This window comes from Chelonoidis abingdonii, chromosome 6 (assembly GCF_003597395.2).
Source record: "Chelonoidis abingdonii isolate Lonesome George chromosome 6, CheloAbing_2.0, whole genome shotgun sequence".
NCBI classification, from domain to species: Eukaryota; Metazoa; Chordata; order Testudines; family Testudinidae; genus Chelonoidis; species Chelonoidis abingdonii.
In genome coordinates, this window is record NC_133774.1 from 4,739,901 (window position 1) to 4,760,194 (window position 20,294).

The window sequence follows — 20,294 nt, forward strand, 5'->3', positions numbered from 1 at the left end:
GAGCAGGGACTTCCAATGGTCTCGTGCTGCTCACGATCCCTCCTGGTCCTCTCGCTCCCTCGACTGCGTGGTCTGTCGTCCCGTCTCCATGATATGTGCCTGAGGGCTGCCCTTTCCATCGCCATAACAGCACCTCATCACTATCCTCTCCTGTCCAATGATGCTGCGTATCCTCGGACTGGGTGGCCACCTTACAGTCCGTATGCGACCGTCGGCTGTGTGTATCAGACTTTTGACGCTGCTCACCGGCTTCACCGTCTCGTCTCTCCTCTACCGGCGCAGCTTCCACGTGGCACCTGTTCTCTGGAGATGACGTCGTCGCTGTCCGTAGTTCCGAGGCCGCATCTCGTGGGCGTTGTTTTTGGTCTATCGGCCCCCACCGTCCCAAGCACACAAGATGTACTCTCTTTAATCTGTCGATCCGCAAATCATTGGGTGGTGGACTCGCTCGTCTCCCCTGTGTCAAGCCAGCCATTCTCAGCGTCGTGAGCGCTTCTGCCTATGTCCATCCGGATGGCATGTATCTAACGTCGCCTACTTACATTAACATGACCCGGATGTCATTACCTGGAGCGCCTCTCTACTTCACTACGTGCCTTCTATTGATCTGTAGATTTTGCGCATTGGTCCTTCCTTCTGCTTCTCTACGGAGTCGTGTGATCTCATCAGATCGTGACAGTCATTTTACATCTATTTATACTGGCAGTGGTAGGAGAGCACTTCCTACCTTGAGGGATAGTAGCCTTTTGGCTTCCGTTTCGTCACATCCAGACGCATCTGATACATGGTACATGTGCTCAGGTGCGTTACTGCTCATGGTAATCACGGTGGTGCCTCCCGCTGATGATCTCTCACGCTGATTACGGACGCGTTTCTCCATGCCTCTGTGCCACTGTTTATACCATATCCTGAATATGTTTCCTCAAGTTCCTCTCCAGTACTACTTAAGGAGATCCTTCTGCTCGGATTGCTGATGCGATTTAGAGAAGACGCACTAGGATCGATAGCTATATTGTCTCTAAGATCTTTATTGCGCGCACTGTGTCATAAGATGGCCACGGCAAAGAAACCTTGGTGCGACCACCTCGAGCGTTGGATGATCCCGTGGTCAGGTAGCCAGCCTCCTAATTTCCTCTTCCCTCCCGTTGTCCCGGACCTAGTCAAACAGGACCACGGGAGACTTCGTCAATCCGGATCTGCGATCCCTCCACCTCACGGCCGTTGGCTCCTGCATGGCTGAATGCTGAGGAATTACGCTGCTCCGATCCGGTGCCAGCGCATTCTCCTCCATAGCAGAAACCTTCACCCGCAGAACGGTGTGGCCAATGAGGTGCTTCACGGCCTGGTGTGCATCCCACGATGTTTCCCCCTTACAGCATCAATCCCGATGATCCTAGACTACCTCTGGCACCTTAAGCAGGAAAGACCTATCGACTTTCCTCCCTTAAGGTGCACCTGGCAGGCAATATCACCTTCATCCGGGAGACGGTGGGTGCTCGGTGTCTCTCACTCGGTAGTCTCTCGCTTCATGAAGGGTCTGGACCCGTACTTATCCCCCCACTCCGTACCCAGCCCCTCCTGGACCTCACTTCGGTCTTGAACAGACTAGTTGCTGCCTTCGAAACCACTGGCAACTTGCCCGCTTCTCTACCTATTCGTGGAAGACGCGTTCTTGGTGGCATTCCACCTATCGCGGTCGGGTTCTCGGAGATCAAGGCCCTCACTGTCAATCCTCGTACACCGTCATTTCATAAGACAAAGTGCAACTGCGCCTCATCCTGCATTCCTCCTAATGGTGGTGTCTGCCTTCCACGCTTTCCCAGGACATCTTTCTCCGCGGTTTCTTCTGAAGCCGCATGCTTCTCGATGGGAACAGCAGCTACACACCTTGGATGTGCGCAGAGCTCTGGCTTTCTATGTGGAAAAACCAAGCCCTCTGCAAGGTCGCTCCGCAGCCTCTTTGTGGCGGTTGCGGAGCGAAGAAAGGTCTTGCCAAATCCCTCCCAGAGGATTCCTCCTGGGTCACAGGACCTGTATTCGCACGTGCTACGAGGCAAGCTCAGGGTTTCCCTCGACACGCTTACTGCGCATTCACCCGGCTCAAGCTTCCTCAGCAGCCTACTTGGCGCACGTGCCATCCAGGAGATTTGCCGTGCTGTGGACCTGGTCATCGGTCCACACTTTCGCCACGCACTATGCGTTGGTTCCAGCAATTCTCGGACGCGCGGCCTTTGGAGCGGCTGTACTCCAGACTGCCGCGTCTCTTCTCGACCCCTCCGCCTAGGTAAGCTTGGGATTCCCTAAATGGAATGCATATGAGCACCACTCGAAGAGAAAAACAGTTGTTTACTTACCTTTGTAACTGTTATTCTTCGAGATGTGTTGCTCATATCCATTCCACACCCACCCTCCTTCCCACTGTCGGAGTAGCCGGCACAGAAGGAACTGAAGAGCCGTGCCGGGTCGGCTGGGGTATTTATGCGGCGCCGTGGTGGCGCCACTCCAGGGGGCACCCAGCCGACCCGCCGAGTGTTGCTAGGGTAGAAAAGTTTCTCCGACGGCTGTGCACGCGGCGCGCACACACCTAAATGGAATGGATATGAGCAACACATCTCGAAGAACAGCAGTTACAGAGGTAAGTAACCTTGTTTTAGTTGCCCTCCCTGTTAGAAATGTGCTCCTCATTTCTAGTCTGACATTTTCTAGCTTCCACATCCAGCTTCTGGATCTCGCTCTACCTCTGTGCACTAGACAAAGAGCCTAGCGTGTCCAGTGGCGTCTCCAGCGTTTCTTGCCTTTGGTGCACTGGGCTTCATGGGCTGATGTGTCCCAGACGTGGACCCTGCCAGGATCAAAGGCAGCGCGAGGTGCAGAGCACGTGCCACCGAAAGGGCAGAGGGCTGGACTGTGCAGCATCCCCCAGCAGGGTCCTTGCAGGAGCAGCTCAGTCTCACGCAGCGGTGCCAGTGCAGGATTTGCTCTCACTCCCCAGACAGCAAGAGCCGGCGGACGGGACGGCAGCATGCACCAGGATGCCAGCTGCCTCCCCGCAGCACATCAAGGGGCAGAGGGGAAGCCAGGGCCCTACACACAGCCCTGTTGTATTTGCGTCCTCCTGGCTGTAACCAACACGAGGTCTGGTCTAGGGGGTAACACCCCTGCAGGGCGGGGAGCACTCAAAGCTACTGTATCTCTAGGGTGACCAGACAGCAAATGTGAAAAATCGGGAAAGGGGGTGGGGGGTAATAGGAGCCTGTAAAAGAAAAAGACCCAAAATTCAGAACTGTCCCTATAAAATTGGGACATCTGCTCACCCTACGTACCTCCCTGATCAATATTATGTGCAATGGCATCTCTGTGAGCCCCAGGCTGAAGACAAGGGGGGGCTGTCACAGGATGTTATAGCTGACCCTGATGGAGGAGCCTCTGAGCAGTAACAGTCTTTGATGTGGGATCTCTCCGTTTGCAAACCCAGCGGGTGGAGTTTTATAAACAGTCCTCGTTCGCTCCCTTCGGTGGGAACAGATGGGCTGAGATCTCTACTCTTCCCCCCCACCCCCTTCGACAATCAAGATGCGCTATTCTAGTCCTGCTGAGCTGTCCTGGGGGGCATCAGTAACCAAGCTGAATAATAACAAAAGGGCCTAGGAAGGAGGGTCTCCAAAGGCCTGAGGGCCAGAGCCGGGACACACAGGCCCCTCAGCCGCCTCAGGGCAGGGTGTGACTAGGCCAGGGGCTCTCAAACTTCATTGCACCGTGATCCCTTCTGACAACAAAAGTTACTACGCGACCCCAGGAAGGGGGACTGAAGCCTGAGTCCTCCCAAGCTCTGACACCCTGGCCAGGGCCGGGGCCAGGTGGGGTGCCTGTAGCCTGAGCCCTGCCGCCCAGGGCTGAATCCCTCAGGCTTTGGCTTTGACTCTGGGTGGTGGGGCTCGGGCTTCAGCCCCGACCCCCAGCAGGCATAACGTCAGCTCTGCGACCCCATTAAAATGGGGTTGGGACCCTCTGTAAGGTCCTGACCCACAGTCTGAGAACCGCTGGACTAGGGCCGTTCCCCCCTCAGCCCTCTCTGCGCCAGCAAAGCTTGGCCGGTGCCACTGACCATGGGCGCGTCACTGACAGCTGAGGACTGCCTACCAGGCACCGGGGTTTAGAGCACTTGGGCCAGCCGGGCAGGGGACAGACACAGCTTCAGGTGACTTAGCGAACAGCTCAGAGACCAGCTGACAGAACCCTTTCGGTATATGGATCCCCCCTAGTCCCACCCCCGCCAGTGAAAACGTCCTTGCATGCCTTGGCATTACCAATAGATTGGTTTAAGTAGCAGGGACAGATGGAGAGCAGGAGAAATTGCCCAAGTGCCACGCCTATGGCCACTTCTCCAAAGGCTGTGCCCCCAAAGGGGTCAGGGCCCAGTGCAGTGACTGAATGCCTTTCTTGGTGGAAGATTTGGAGCTTTCCAGCCCAAGTGGTTGCTGTGTGTTCCTTTCTGGGGCGATCCCGTGAGATGCCAGTGTGCTACCCTGCCCTCCCAGAGCCTCTGGGTATAAATCACACTCCTGCATGGGCCAGTGGAGGGCGCAGGCTGCAGGACTCCTGGGTTTCTGTCCTGTCTCTGCCACTGGCTGGCAGCCACATGACCCTGGAGAAGCCACAGGTCTTGTCTGTGACAGGGGACAGATAACTGACCTGCTCCACAAGGGCTGGGGGAGGCTTCAGGCTGAAATGTGGGTAGAGAACTTGGCATCTCACTGGTGGGCGAGCAGAGGAGCTGTCCAGTCTCAGAGAAAACAGTCTGGGTCCAAAATGGCCAGCTTCTCAGGGAGCGCCTCACAGGAGATGCCATGAGATGGCTGCCCATGGTGTGTGAACGTACCCTGGCCTTTCAGCTACCCCTCAAGTTAAGGAACGGGCAAGCACAAGTGGGCTCAGATGCTGGGGTGATGAGCATCCCAGACAGAGCTGTGCCAAAGGAGTGAAAAAGCAGGAGAACAGCAGAACGTAGCAATGTTGTCTCCCAAATGCACAGTTCAGGCAATACATAGGAGCAGACCGGGCCTGGAGCAGCTGCTGGGGCTGTGGGTTTGGGCTGAGGGGCACTGGAAGAGCTCTCGGCAGGGGGAGCCCAGGTCTGGAATAGCTGGGGGCTCAGACTACCTGGGCAAAGCAGTCAGCCCCAGCTGCATTCGGTCACAGGTGCCCAGAGAGCACCTGTTAGCGTGTGCCACTGCCTGGCTCCTTTTTGCCCATAGGCAGCCTCCACTCTACTGGAGCGTCTCCTTTCCATGCCGGCCTCTGCAAGCTGCGGCCCAGCCTCCTCCCTGCCGGGCCCCAGCTGCTCCCTGTGCCTCGGACGGGACCGGATGTTGTTTTGATCTGAGCAGCATTTCTGCAGCTGCGGGTCAACAAACCAAACCAAAGCGCGTTTCGACCCCGTCCCTCGCCCCGCTCCCCCTCTCCCCCTGGCTCCCTGGGCGCTCCCCCTCACTCATAAAAAATTAAAACTCTTGATATCATCTCACATAAATGTGGCTTTCAGGCCTCGTCAGTCACCAGACACGTCCCACAATCTGCCCTGGCTCCAGGCAGCTGGAGGAGCTCGCTGCAGACCAGGATGACTTCATCCTGCCTCCCACAGAATGGGGTTACCCAGAGTGCTCCTGGAGGGGGGAGTAGGGAGCAATTGGGGGGACACGCAGCCATCAGCACAGATCCCAACTGCGCCCCCGCCCCATCTGAGCCAGGCAGCTTTATGTGGACACACTGGCTAGGGAGCCCCCTCGTTGGCCTGGGAATGACCCCGGTCCCTGTGCATCAGCCCAGCACAGGAGTGGGCCTGGATGAGCAAACAGCAAATGTGCAGGGAGATAGGGGCTGTCCCTGTGGGCGCTGGCGAGTCAGCTGGCCTGGGCTCCGGTGCCGCAGAGGTTTATGAGGGCCGACCCCTTGTGCTGAGACCCTGAGGCAGGGTAAATCCCTCTCCGCCTAGGAGTGCAGGTACACAGGACTGCCGGAGGGGGATGGAGCCCCAGATGCACGCGAGGTTCCAGGAAGGGGGAGCCCTTCCTCGCGCTGAGCCACGTGCTGCAATGGCCTCATCCTGCTGCTCGATGGGAGCGGCGCCGACCGCTGGCACCAGCAGCCAGGTTTGGCGCCTGAGGCGAGAGCTGCAGCAAGGGCCAGCAGGGCCCCAGCAAAGCCGAGAGCAGCCGCTAGACCTAGGGACGGGGCCAGGCTGCCATGGAAGGGCAGCTCAGGGCATTGCAGCACAAGGCAGGGGGCTGGCTGCCCCGGGAACGAATGGGGCCCCCTGCTCGCTTGGTCGGGACGGCACCCACCTGCTGCCTTTCCAGACACCACGCTGGGTCTTGCTGCTGCAGCCGCCCTGCTGCTGCTCAGTCGCCAGGTCTTGGTGTCAGCCTCCTCCCTGACCCATAGCTTCACCCCATCAGCTCCCTGAAGCGCTGCCCCACAACACGTGGGTTGGGTATTGTGGTGGAGGGTCACAACCTTGCTGGAAGAGTCAGGAAGGAGCAACAAGCAGGGATGTGGAGACCAGAGTATCCTGTTCACTAGGGATCTGCACTGGGCTCCAGGTTAGCACCTGCTCATGTCTGTCTCCCTCCTCTCCCAGCCCCATGGAAAATTCCCATACACTCCTCTGAGACCCTGCCCACCTGACAACATCCCAGAATGTACCAGGGAGGGAGAAAGACGGTCCCCCACAATGCACCCGGGAGGGAGGAAGACGCTCCCCCACAATGCACCTGGGAGGGAGGTAAGGGCTCCCCCAGAATGAACCTTGATGCTGAAGAAAAGGGGTCATCTCACAATTGCCAGAGCAACTGTTGGCTTTTAAATGCTGCCATTAGACCTCATCTTGGCAGCCCCTTTTCCTGTCCCCATGGCCCTTCGGCACAAGGTTGGGCGGACATTACAGTAGCGGTTTCAGCGTACAGTGACGAGTGTGCCATGAGTACGTATCTCCTCCAGGGCCGTGATGGGAGACCCTCAAGCCTGCCGCCTCGAGTGCCACAGAACGAGGCTCCCAGGGATCACAAGAGCACAGCCCTGGCTTGGGGTGTGTGCCGAAAACGATCCCTGCCACAGGATGCTCCTGAGGTCAAGAGCTCAGCGAAATTCAAACAAGGATTAGATCTCTCAATAAGAAAAATAACTGTTTAACGCGTCGGAATCCTGCTAAGCTGTCAGCCTTTAAAATGGCTTGTAGCAATGAGTTCCACAGACTTCTCCCTGCAAGGAGTTTCTGGCTCCTTTGAATCCTGTTTTCCAGATAGGGACCTCAGAAGGCGATAGGATTGAAATGTGAAGGGATAGGAACGCTGCTGCTTCAGAGCTGGAGCCAACCATTAATTAATGCCCAGTGGTGCAGTGGCTGAGGCCACCAATTAACAGGGGTAGGAAGCCCCTCCCCCTAAGAATGGTTATTGCCTGCAGTTCCATCATGGGGTGTCTTGCACCTTCCTCAGCCACACCAGATGCTGGTTGCTATTGGAGACAAGACTCTGGTCTAGATGTCTGCCCCTGCTCTGATGTGACGTGGTGGTTCTGGGTAGGTGGGAAGCGTGTTTTTCCAAGGGAAATAGATTCCCAAAGGCCATGGGACTTGATGCGCCGAAGAGGGACGTGCTGTGGAGAGCAGACGCTGAGTGGCTGTGGGCTGGAAAGTCGGCTCTTTTAAAATTCACATCAGAAGGAAGGTAACCGAAAGGCAGCAAGACCGAAGCAGGGGGATGAGGTGCCATTTGACACCCCAAAGAGTTGTGGAGCGGGGCACTGCTGGGAGCTGAGACGGGCAGATTGGCCAGCACCTGAACTGCTCGAGTTCAGAGGAGACAGCTCTGTATGGCAACTCTGTTATGGAGATGACTTGCCAGCCTGCGGGGCACTGCCTCTGCTGCCCTTGGGGCTGCTAACGGAACACAGCCCACTCTTCCCCGGCCGCAAGCCAAGCATGTGAAGCCAGCAAGGCAGCCAGCAGGAAGGGACAGAAGTGGGGAGAGCAGCGGCACGGCTCGGGGAATGTCCCTTGTGGAAGGCTGCTGGAATCTGGCCCTTCAAAGGGCAACTGGAAATCCAGCCCCGAGGCCATGAAGGGGGAGCGGGACCGAGACCGAGTCTGCATCTAGAAGTTGCGTTCAGAGAGCAGACACGCGTGGCTGAGCAGGTGAGCAAGTGCCTTGGCAGCGCAGCCTGTGCCTGGCAGCACTCTCTGCCCTGGCCCTCGGGTGAGGGAACAAGGAACGTGAACAGCACAGAGGCAGCTACCCCGGGCTGAGGCTGCCTGGCCTACCCCGCACTCCCCTAGGCTACAGAAAGAGGATCGGCATGAACTGAGCTGAAGAGGACAGGCGGCCTATTGGGGCCTGAGTCTTCGCTGCCCTCCCTCTCGGGCAGTCTGTGACCCCCCTGCAATGGGAGTGCAAGGTGGCGGCTGTTCTGGGAAGAGATGGTTTTCTACGTGCTTTGCCAGGGGTCGATGGCAGCGCTATGGGGCCAGCCAGGGAGACTCGGGCCCCTGATCTTTGATTTCAACGTGTAAAGCACATAGTTGGCAGCAGAGTAGTTGGATAAACTCCTCTCATGGCCATACCCCACCCTGACCCAAAACCCTTTGAAGTCAGTGGAAGGTTTTGGGTTGATGTAATTGGGGTTTGGATCAAGCCCTGGGTGCATTTCTTGTACCATCCGTCGCTTGGGTGATTTACAGCGATGTGAGGATGCTGGGAAACGTTCCCTGGGACTGGCCAATTGAATTCAGGATGGCATTTCCGCCCAACTGGGCTTGTGGCCCTTCTGTGCTCTCTCCCCCCAAATATTTGAGCCGTTACACTTTAGTAGCACAAAGAGTAAATGTGAATGCATTGCCACCCTCTCTCCAAGTATCATCAGTGGAGTTTGAACTTCAGCCTTCAGCACCGTTCTCTACCACCTAAATTAAACGAGGGACTTTATTAGCTATCAGCACTAGTAAGTTCTTATCCGGTAGTGGCCGAGACACACTTTACAGATGTGTCCCAGTGAGTGAGTGACAAAGTGCACCTGTTCCTTTGTAATATTCCAGATTCTTCCTGTGTGGGTCAGGCCTGCAAGTCGTCTGTTCATGGGCTAGAAATGGTACTTATACAACTCAGCAGCGTAGCATGAATTTGGAATTTCAGACCTTGAATATTCACTTCTGAGCCATTCATACGTTCTTCAAACCAGACAAGGGAGAAACTCACCATTCGTTCCACACGGCAAGCACCTGTGAAGAATTTTGCAATCTGCTTGCAAAGGGGAAAAGAGGCAAAAGTGATAAATAAATGATGAATTACACATTATTTGCTCATCTCTACTTGTGCCCACGTGATGTTTCTGGCAGCAATCGGAGGGAGGAACAATTCAACCTTAGTGTCCTTGAGGCTGAAGGTTGTGCCACATGGGAGTAGGAAGATAATGTAGCGGAAGGGCAAGGCAGAGGTTCTGATGGTTGGCAGGGAACGATCTCCTTTGGTTATATCAATCTGCAGGTTAGGAGACTCCTGGATGATGCTGAGCTCTCACATTGCAGCGTCCATGAGTCACACTTTCTACCATCTCCAATTGGCTAGGAGACTCCATCCTGTTCTAGTGGATGATGGCTGGCCTCCAATATTCACAGCTTTATCACCTCCCACCCGGACTACAGCAATGCAATACATCTGGACACGAAGCCATCTGCCCTTAGGAAACACCAGCTAGAACAGAATGCTTTAGCATGTCTCCCTGGCAACATCGGCTGCTGTGAGCACCTTGCACCTGTCCTCTGCTTTCTACACTGGCTTTCCGTCAAATAATGAGTGAAGTTCAAGGCCTTGGCTCTTATCATCAAGGTTTTCAATGGCCTGGGCTCAGGAGATACCCAGGGACATGGTGGATTCTGCATTGCTTGGAGTCTTTCAATCTTGGATGTCTTTCTAAAAGAGATGCTGTAGCGCAGTGGTTCTCAAACTGTTGTACTGGTGACCCCTTTCATATAGCAAGCCTCTGAGTGTGACCCCTCCTTATAAATTAAAAACACTTGTGTATGTATTTAACCACCATTATAAATGCTGGAGGCAAAGTGGGGTTTGAGGTGGAGGCTGACAGCTTGTGACTCCCCGTGTAATAACCTCATGACCCCCTGAGGGGTCTTGATCCCCAGTTTGAGAACCCCTGTGGTAGCGCAAAGAGAAGTGATGGGCTTGATGCAGAAATTACTTGGTGAGATTCTCTGGCTTGTGTCCTATAGGAGGGTGTCATAGCTTTCCTACTCAGTTCTGAACCTTAGAGTTCAGAAAATAAGATGCTAGCATGAAACCTCCAAGCTTGATTACCAGCTTAGATCTGATATCGCTGCCACCAGACAGGAATTTCAGTGCCTGCCTCACTCTGGTCTCCCCAAAACCTTCCCTGGGGGACCCCAAGACTCAGATGCCCTGAGTCTTATAACAAAGGGAAATAACCCACTTCCCTTCTCCCTCTTTACCTCCTCCCAGGCTTCCCCTCCCTGGGTTACCCTGGAAGATTGCTGTACTTAAACTCCTTGAATTACAAAACAGAGAGGACAGTTCACCTTCCCCCCTCCTTCTTTTCCCTCCCACTAATTCCTTGGTGAGCTGCAGGCTCAATCCCCCTGAGCCCCCACTAGGAAAAATCCAACAGGTCTTAAAAAGAAAGCTTTATATAAAAAGAAAGAAAAAGACATAAAAATGGTCCGTATTCAGAGGTGACAATCTACAGGTTATGGCTTAAAGAAACACATGAATAACAGCGTTATTCAAAAAGATAATAACAATTTAAACCATTCAGCACACTACCACATGTAAAATACAAATAAAAATACAATATAGCTATTGCTTTTTCTAGCCTTTGGTACCACAAACGTGGATAGAGAAAGATTAGAAAAGCCTGGAGAAGAGAGAATCCTCTCTCAGAGCTGAGAGACATAGAAGCAGAACAGAAGAACACGCACACCAAAAACTTCTTCCCCGAGCTTTGAAAAATCCGTTTCGTGATTGGTTCCTCTGGTCAGGTGTTTGGTTTCCCTTTGTTAACCCATTACAGCAAAAGAAACTATTCCAAACATTAAACAAACCACTTAGCGATCCGTTTATGACAGAGGGCAGACTAGATGTTCACACCGTCGTTGTGCCCTGGAAATCTACTGAAACCAGAATGCTAAAAGTGCACCAAAAGCTCCAGGACGGCAGGACGTGGGTGACATTTTATTCCCTGGCCAGTGGAACGGTCTACAATAAGGTAAAGCCATCTATTGCAGGGAGACAGAGCTTTTCTCAGGGGCTGGTTGGGACTGTGGAACAAATCCCCCAGGAACGAAGGACCTTCCACTCAAAGCATGCCCACTTTCTGCTCCCAACTGCAAGGCACACGTCTTCAACTAGTCACATAATAACACGTGTCAGCAGGAAGCAGTGATCAATACATGAAAAATATAACAGTTGAGAAAACAAAACTCTCTGTCTGCTGTCCATCTGGGGAGAAAAAGGAAGAGAGAGCATATGGCAGATATTAGCCATGTCGCTTAAATGCACGATGGAAGGTGTCAGATATTGTGGTATGAGCCGGTAAGATAGTCTAGAATAAATACTACGGTTAATCATAGAGATCATAGAAATCGGGTTGAAGGGACCTCAGGAGGTATCTAGTCCCACCTCCCTGCTTTCAAAGCAGGACTCACCCCAACTAAATCATCCCTGCCAGGGCTTCACAAGCCTGACCTTAAAACTCTAAGGAGGGGAGATCCCACCAACCCCCTAGGTTCTAGTGCACGGAGTCCCGGGCAATGCTCTGGAACAGCGGCCCCCACAAGCCAGTCAGGCCTTTTGGGGAGCCTCCTCTCCCTGAGCAGACTGTTCAGGGCAAGAAGCTCCACGTCTATCACCTCCTGGTCTCCTCCTTTGGAGCATTCAGCATCCTCTGCCCCTCCGTGTGCTTCCCACAGTCGAGCCCACCGTGGGGTCCTGGGAAAACCACAGGGTTCCTGCACCCCACTTGCAGTCAGACGTGACTCTGTAGCCAGCCAGTAAAACATGAGGTTTATTTGATGACAGAACAGGCTAAAACAGAGCTTGTAGATGCAGCGAACCGGACCCCTCGGCCGGGTTCCATTCTGGGGGGCAGTGAGCCAGACCCCCACGTTCTGCACTTCACTCCTGGTCCTCAGCCAGCTCCAGACTAACACCTCCTCAGCCCCTCCTCTCTGCTCAGCCCCTTTCTCGGGCCAGAGGTCACCTGATCTCTTTGAGTCTCCAACCCCTTCATTGGCACCTTTGCAGAGAGAGGCCAGGCCATCAGCTGCTAGAAGACAGGTGAGGCATTTAGGTGCACTGGCCCTTTGCTCTGCAGCAATCACACACCCTTATTCCACCACCTAGATATTAAGAACTGCCTAGGGGACACTGAGGCACCAACACAGTATTCAGAGAAAACATTAAGAACATTCCTAGTTCATCACACTAGGTCCCTCAGTTAATTGGTGGGGTGAGTTTATGTGCATCACATTAAAGCAATCTGCATCTGTGCTAATCTCCCCAAGCCCTTCCAGGCTGACAGCTGTGGTTGTTGGGTGGACCACCCATGGTGCGGTCAACTTCCTTTGTCGTTTGAATGTTCCTGATTCTGTGGATTCTCTGAGCCCCACTACTCATGGATTTGACCCTTGTCCTTGGCTGCTTAATGTCACAGCAGGATCACCCTTGGCAGGCATGGTCTGCTCAGCTCAAACATGGAGAGCGCCATCTTGGCCTCACGGAGTGCTTCTAGCCACCATGCTGACTCCGGACTCCCCTTCCCAATGCAGGGGCAGAGAATTATTTTCACATGAAGATGATGCGTCTGCATATGGAAGCTCGTGCATGGATGGGTGGGTGGGTATGCTCTTATGTCCATGTGGGTCAGTGGGCCTAGGGAGACATGAGTCTGGGGGGTCTGGATGAAGGGTGAATGAGGACGACTGCTGGAGAGGAAACCTGCCCTAAATCGCACTCTCTCCCATGAAAAACAAAAGCACATGAGACAGAGACATCTGGAGGTGCTTCAGTTAATGCCCCATCCCTGGGGACCCTGCACCCTCCTTCCTGTCTGTCACTCCCCCAGCCGTGTCATCCGGTCCACTCCCCACCCTCTGAGTCCCATCGTCGCCCCAGGGCCAGATGTGGATTAGCTCTGGCTTGCTGTAGCCTCTCAGGTGCAGCCAGCCTTTTAATCAGCAGGTAAATCATCTTTATACCCATAGTTCTCTTGTTCTTTGCGAGAGGGAATTTATCCCCCACTCCCGCTGTCAGAACTACCTCCAGCTGCTGTTGGGGGAGGGTCTGATTGATCCCCACTCCCAGCACATGCCTAATTTATTACTGGGGGTGGGGACGGATAGACAGGCTGCAGTTCATGCTTATAGCATTGCTGTATAGCCCACTCCATGACCCCCAGCCCTCACTGAGTGGCAAATGAAACTTTTAAACTTCCTTATTGAGCTGGAAGAGCCCAGGACTGGGCTTGGCTACTCAGTGAATTAAGCAATAATTAACTGTAATTAATAACCTCTGGGATGGGGGCTCCAGCAACCTTTAAACAGGGCCCAGTGAGCCTAGGCCAGAGCTAAGGGCAAGTGGTGGGGAGGAATCCCACTGCAAGGACAGCTTGCAGACCTGGCTTTCGCTCACAGCGAGTTCCTCAGCATCTGAGTGTTCGCCTCCCCTTAGACGACTGCCTCATGACTTTGCTATAAAACTCCCCCACCGGGCACCCGCCTAGCTCTGCATGGGGAATGGGGCTGGCGGAGCTCCAGTTTGGAAACTGCAGTGCTGTGAACCACTGAAAATGGCAACTGAGCCCAATGTCTCACCCTCTCAGGAGAATGCCATCGAACGGCTGCAAAGCACCTTCTGCTCAATGCCTACAGCAAACGGCTGGAGATGTCCTGAGACAGACAGACAAGGATGGATAGACAGACAGAATTAACCACGTGGCACCAGGATGAGGTGGACTATTCAATAATCCTGATTCCACAGCTAAGGAGCATTAGGTGCAGAGCAATGAAGCCCTCTCACTTTGGCTGTCTTAGTTTCGGAGGGATTGGATGGGGACATTTGGGTGTCTCAAAGTGAACAACCCAAAACTGCAGTATCCAAGTACGATGGGGTATTTAGGAAACATTAGGGTGCAGACACCTGTCCAAAGTCTCCCTGATCCCAGTTCATGGAAAACTAGGAAGGAAAACACGTTTTCCTACGCAGACAGCCCTGCATTCCTGTGTTTGCTGCATTTGTATCTTCAACCAGGCACCAGAGCTTGATGCTTCTAGATGTAAACAGCTGCTTTTGCAATCACTCTCACCGGGGAACTATCAGCTTTACAGCCAAGAGAGAGCTGAAAGATCTGGAGACATTGCTTGGCCCAGCACATGTAGATACAGATCTCCGCCACTACCTCTAAAGAGCTTAGATCTCTTAGCCGGGGTGAGCACTGCTTGACAATAACCCTCTTCTCCTGCAACAATCACGCTCTTTAACTTTTCAACTTGTCACCTGTGCCGCAGTTTATAAAATTTTAAAGCTAATAGTATCTCTAGTAATGACACTGCAGATGGATAAGCTGCATCCTGGGATGAATAAATTATAAGAGCCGGAGTGAATTGCAGTGGAAGGGACGGCAGCTGCACGCTTGGAAACAGATGGGCTCTCTGCTCTGGACAGCCTGATGTTGTCTTGGGTGGTTGTGTTTGTTTTGGCCCTGCTCAGCACCAGATCAAGAGACCACCTGGGTGCACCTGGTGTTCCAGGTCTGGGAGCGCTGTGGCTGCTCTAAACCATGTTTTATTCCGGGGTTTCATGATGCAGGGTGATACACAGCTGCAGCGTTGCCTGATGGCCTAATTGCAGTGCTGCCTGGGAAAGCCGGGGCTGGTCCTTGATCCTCTTGGGGACTTCAGTGACTAGAACCAATGCACTGAGCTGCCCAGGCCATGAGCTCAAGATAGGGAATCTCAGGCCTGGTTAGGCCTCCACCAGGGGCTCCGGGAGATGATGGGATGCTGGGAGGTTTGGTACAACGGGCTGCAGCTGCTGTTTCATTTCCTGCAGAACCTCCTTCGGCAAATCCACTTGCAATCCCTGCTTCGCCCCCTCCCACATAAAAATGAGGGATTAGGTGAATAAGGCTAAGCAGTTGTAACCCAGTGGCCTGAAAGCACTCCCCAGAGCTGGATGCAGACAGGGTGTGAGTGACTCACACCAGACCCCGCAGCGCAGTGGAGGTGGGGACGGAATCCCGTCTCCTGTGACTCCTAGTCTATCCCTGTGTCATTGCTGCAATGGTTTGAGGCCTCACCTTTAAAATATCTTGATTCCCTGCAACCACAGGTTCAAATTTCAACAGAAGCATCAGCGGAGACAGGTAGATAGAGCTGCATGCAATGTACATTCTGCATAGGAACCTCCCACATGACACCTGCCTGCTGTGTGAATGCTAAAGACCCCTTGATGCTCTCTGGGAAAGCAGGTGGCTGCCCTGCTATCCCTATCCCTGTGGTTGGTTGCTGCCCTCTACCCCAGAAGCAGCCGCATTTCAGTGGGAACCTGAACTATCAATTTCCTGGTACGGATCCTTTGTTGGTGTAATTCTGTATGACTCCACTGACAGCTGTGCCCATCAACGCCAGCTGAGGAGCCGCTAGTGTCTGGCTCTGTATGATTAGAACCACAAACGGAATGGTGCATTAACATTGTTGGCTGCATGGTGTTTATCTTTTCCTGCTGGAATTACTGATCCCTTGAGATTTAATAAACCATTATCCAGCCATGCTTTCTTTCTTTGATGGCCCCCAGCACTGTAGTGCCAAAGTGCCTGAAAGTCTAGTAACAACCAGTCTAAGCACACCGCAAAAAGAACAGGAGTACTTGTGGTACCTTAGAGACTAACAAATTTATTAGCACATCGGCTTTCCTCCCGGCAGGTGGGAGAGGCAGGAAAAAAGGTTCGCCCCAGCCAGTGCACCAGCCGGTAAAGCAGGGCCGGGGCGATGCTGACATAAGCCAGGAGCCAATTACCATCTCCCTGGAATTGGGCTGGAGCAGGGGGAAGGGAACAGGGCTGATTCCTTCCCGGGGATCACCATGCCCTGAGGCAACGGGCTACACACTATGGCTCCATTCACCCTCTGATTCTCATGAACTTGTCTGATGGTTGGAATATTTCCACAGACCCTTCACGTGACTCTGTTCTGGCCTGCGGCTCGCTGCTCACCCATTTGCTCTCGGCTCTCCACGGTGCGCGACTGGGGACCTCCGGCCCATGGCATTTGGTTCTGCGCTGAGATTGGCCAAATGGGAACCTGGATCCAGGGCGTCCTGGAATCATTCACTTCCCCATGTCTGCTGTTGAGGAACATGCTCCCCAAGGGCCCCAGTAGCACGTTCTGGAGGTTCATCCCACCATGGGGATTCTGGCAAGGCTGATAAACGACCTCAGCTTCACTCCCCTACTTTATGGTGTCACCAGAGGGCTGCCTGACAGAATTACAGCCCCGTAATATACAGCCGGCTGGAGGTTACTCCATGTATAATAGATACGTGCCTGTCTCTGAGCCCTGTGCCCCCAGGGGAGCCCAGTTTATAAGCATTCGGGTCCGACAGCTCCGGTTAGTGCCAGCCAATTGCTGGCTACGTTCTGCCTGCACAGCTCTGTTAGTGCACCTCCTTGCTGATCCCTCGCCGCTGCAGTCCTGCTTCCCCATAGCCCTGTCACAGCAACGCACGCCTCACCTGCCTGACCTCAGCAGCCTGCTTTCCACCTGGTGCCTACACCCAGCATTTCATTCTCTTCACCCCCAGCTGCAGCAGAATTGGATGGTCCCACCCTGACCATGCACTAACCTCGACCAGACCATTCCAGGCTGCCTCTCTCCCAGCTCTGCCAATGCCCCTTCATCCTGACAAGCAGCCCCTCTGCTACCCCAACCCTGGGTCCCCCACAAAGCACTGTCAGAGCCAATCCATCCCGACCTGCAGCCTCCCTGTTATCCCAGTCCTGGCCTCCCCACACAGCGCTCAGGACAGAATTGTGCCCTGAAACTCTCCAAGCTGTTCCACTACCAGAAGGTGGAGAGGTATGCATTTCTACAAGGGCAGGTGATTTTTATTCCCTCTACCAGTAAGGTACCCGCTGCCCCTCACTCCCCTTGCTTACTAAGAGCCCCTGGAAGTGCTGAGGGCTGGAGCAGCAGGGCAGAAAGACCCTGACTGGCAGTGCTGAAGATCTACGGCAGACAGGAAAGCCCGGCTTTGTGGGGCCTCTCCCTGAGCTCAGAGGCCTCCTCTGCTTCCTGCCCTGTCTCATTTGCTCCCCACCACTGGAACACAGGTCACAGGGAGGCCCATTCCATGGTGAGATCTCCCAGAGGAGCTACTGTATCTCAGGTAACCCTTCTGCCTCCGGGTGTCCTGTCTTGTCGGGGATCCCCCTCCCTGGGGCCAGGCCCCACCCGCTGAGTCCTATCACTACCCCAGAGCCAGTGTGGTGTGGCTTCAAGTTGGTCCCTTACTGCTGCCTCTCAGGCTCCTCCAGCTTTTGAATCAGCAGGTAAATCATCTTCGTAAACACATTGCTCTTGTCCTTGTGAGAGGGAATTTATCCCCTGGTTTCTGCTGTCACAGTGCCCTCCAGCTGCTGTCTGGGGAGGGTCCAATTGATCCCTGTGCCCAGGGCACACCTAAGTCATTACCGAGGGGCCGCTGCTGATCGGGGGAAGGCTGCAGCCTATGGGGACGGCTATGCTGCACACCCTGGGCTCAGACTCAAGTTTGACCCCCACCCACCCCCCTTCTGTCTGCACATAAACCAGCATGACGCAGGTCAACAAGCACCCAGCACCTGGATCCTAGGACTCTGCAAGGAATGGATGGCTCCCAGCCCAAGTCCTGCTGAGACTCGGGTCCAAGTCTTGTGGTTTTGCTGTGTGGACACAGTGCGAGCTGCAGATTTGAGTCAGAAGGTTGTGTAGTGCAGTGCAGATGCGTTAGCACGGCTGTGAGGCCCGGGGCCAGCAGTTGTAAAACCGCTTTACACTGCAGTGTGGACACTCAAGCACGGGTATGGAAACACTGAATCCACAAGCCTGGGTCCCCGACACCCTGGCTTACCATGCAGTGCAGACACACCATAGGAGGCTAATTTTGCTCCCATCATCATCAGTGTAAATCCAGAGTAACAGAAGAACTCGGTGGGGTTACTCTAGCTCTGCCCCCCGTGAATGCAGAATTTGGCCCATTATGTATACGCTTAGCTCCATCTCACCCTCCAGCAAATGCACACCCTTTGCTCTCCCCTCCTGGGTCTGCAACTGCTGCTGGTGGCACTGCCTCCCATGCCTGGCTTCTTGTCCATTCAGAGAGAGCAGAGAGCCCTTCCCGAAGCCCTGCTTGCCCTTCCCCCTTGGGCCCCTTGGGGATGGGGGGCTGGCAGCCGTAGGGGGGCTCTGGCAGGAGAAAGGGGGGGCGTCCTCGAGCGGTTCCAGCCAGGAACTAGCCTCCCCCAGCCAGCGGTTCACTCACCACCAGTGGAGCTGTGGCCCAGTCCACCCTTGGCTTCTCTTGGCTGAAATGGCCAACGAGGGAGCTAGCTGAGGGCTGGGCTTTGCCACCGGGCTGAGCCATCCAGTCCCAGGCACTGCTCTGAGCCACGGCTCCCGGGGCTGAATTTGACGCTGGAATCGGCTCCAGGCCCTCGGCCATCCAGCGTCCACCTCATTGCCTGTCAGACATGCACCATGTGACATGTAGGTCACCCGCTGGCTGCAAGTCAGTGGCAGGGGTAGTGAAAGCTCCTTATCCTTATTGTATGAGTAAAGGGAAGCAGATCTGTGCTTAGCCGGTCACCCTCAGCTGGGCTGCACTCCAAAGCAGGGAGTAAGGATGCCAGAGCCCAGTAAGATGTTGTTATCTCTTGGTGTGGGTGCTCCTCTGGGTCTCATTTGACCCACTCATTACAGCTCATTAGACCCAACTGAGCATTGTTTGTTTTGTTAAGTGGTCACTAGACCTGCAATCACTGAAACCAGATGTGAGGGCTAAGCCTCAGGGCTGCTGGGGAACAGTGTGTCAGTGAGAGCAGCTGCAGGAGCTGCTGCAATCCCTGAGAGACGTGCTGAGTGGCAGGGTCTCAGGGCCTTGCAGAGGTTGCAGGAGAGAGAGGGGTGGTAGCAGCTGAGGGCGCAGCAGCCAGCAGTGCAGTGGCTGAGGGCAGTGGAGTGAAAGGCAGCAACGCAGGGTGCATGGGTTCATGGGAACGTACCTGGGAACGCCCAGTGTTCGCTGGCCGAGGCCAGCCACTTGGAGTGGGGTGCGGTGGAGGGAGACGGGAATGGTGTTAAAGGAACATTTGTTTGACAGACTTTTGCAACCCAAGATGAGAAACTGAGGCCCAGGCCATTGCCTAGTGTACTCTGGGGTGGCTGTTTGGTCACATGCTTTAGAATCATGGTTGTGGGGTTTCCCCACATTCATGCCGGGTTCCGTTCCCCTGTTTTATTAAAAGTTTTCTTTGCGATATGCAGGCTCAGTGCTTGTGAGAGGGAAGGTATTGCCTCTGAGAGGCGCCCGGGGTGGGGTGTAATTTCCCCAGGTTCCTGGGCAGGGGCTGGACAGGGCCGCTGGGCAGGGGCAAGTGGGGCAATTTGCCCCAGGCCCTGGGCCCTGCAGGGGCCCTGTGAGCCCTGGCTGAGAATCCCTGCCCTGGGTAGAGGCACCTTTTTAATTTTGACTCACCCAGCAGCGCTCCGGGTCTTCAGTGGCACTTCGGCAGCGGGTCCTTCACTCGCTCCAGGTCTTCAGCAGCGCTTCGGCGGCGGATCCTTCACTCGCTCCGGGTCTTCGGCAGTGCTTCGGCGATGGGTCCTTCGCTCGCTCCGGGTCTTCGGCGGCGCTTCAGCGATGGGCCCTTCACTCACTCCGGATCTTCAGCGGCGCTTCGGCGATGGATCCTTCGCTCGCTCCGAGTCTTCGGCGGCGCTTCGGCAACGGGTCCTTCGCTCGCTCCGGGTCTTCAGTGGCGTTTCGGCGACGGATCCTTCACTCGCTCCAGATCTTCAGCGGCGGTTTGGCAGCGGGTCCTTCACTCGCTCTGGGTCTTCAGCGGCACTTTGGCAGCGGGTCCTTCGCTCGCTCCGGGTCTTCAGCGGCGCTTCGGCGTAGGGTCCTTCGCTCGCTCCGGGTCTTCGGCAGCGCTTGGCGGCGGATCCTTCACTCGCTCTG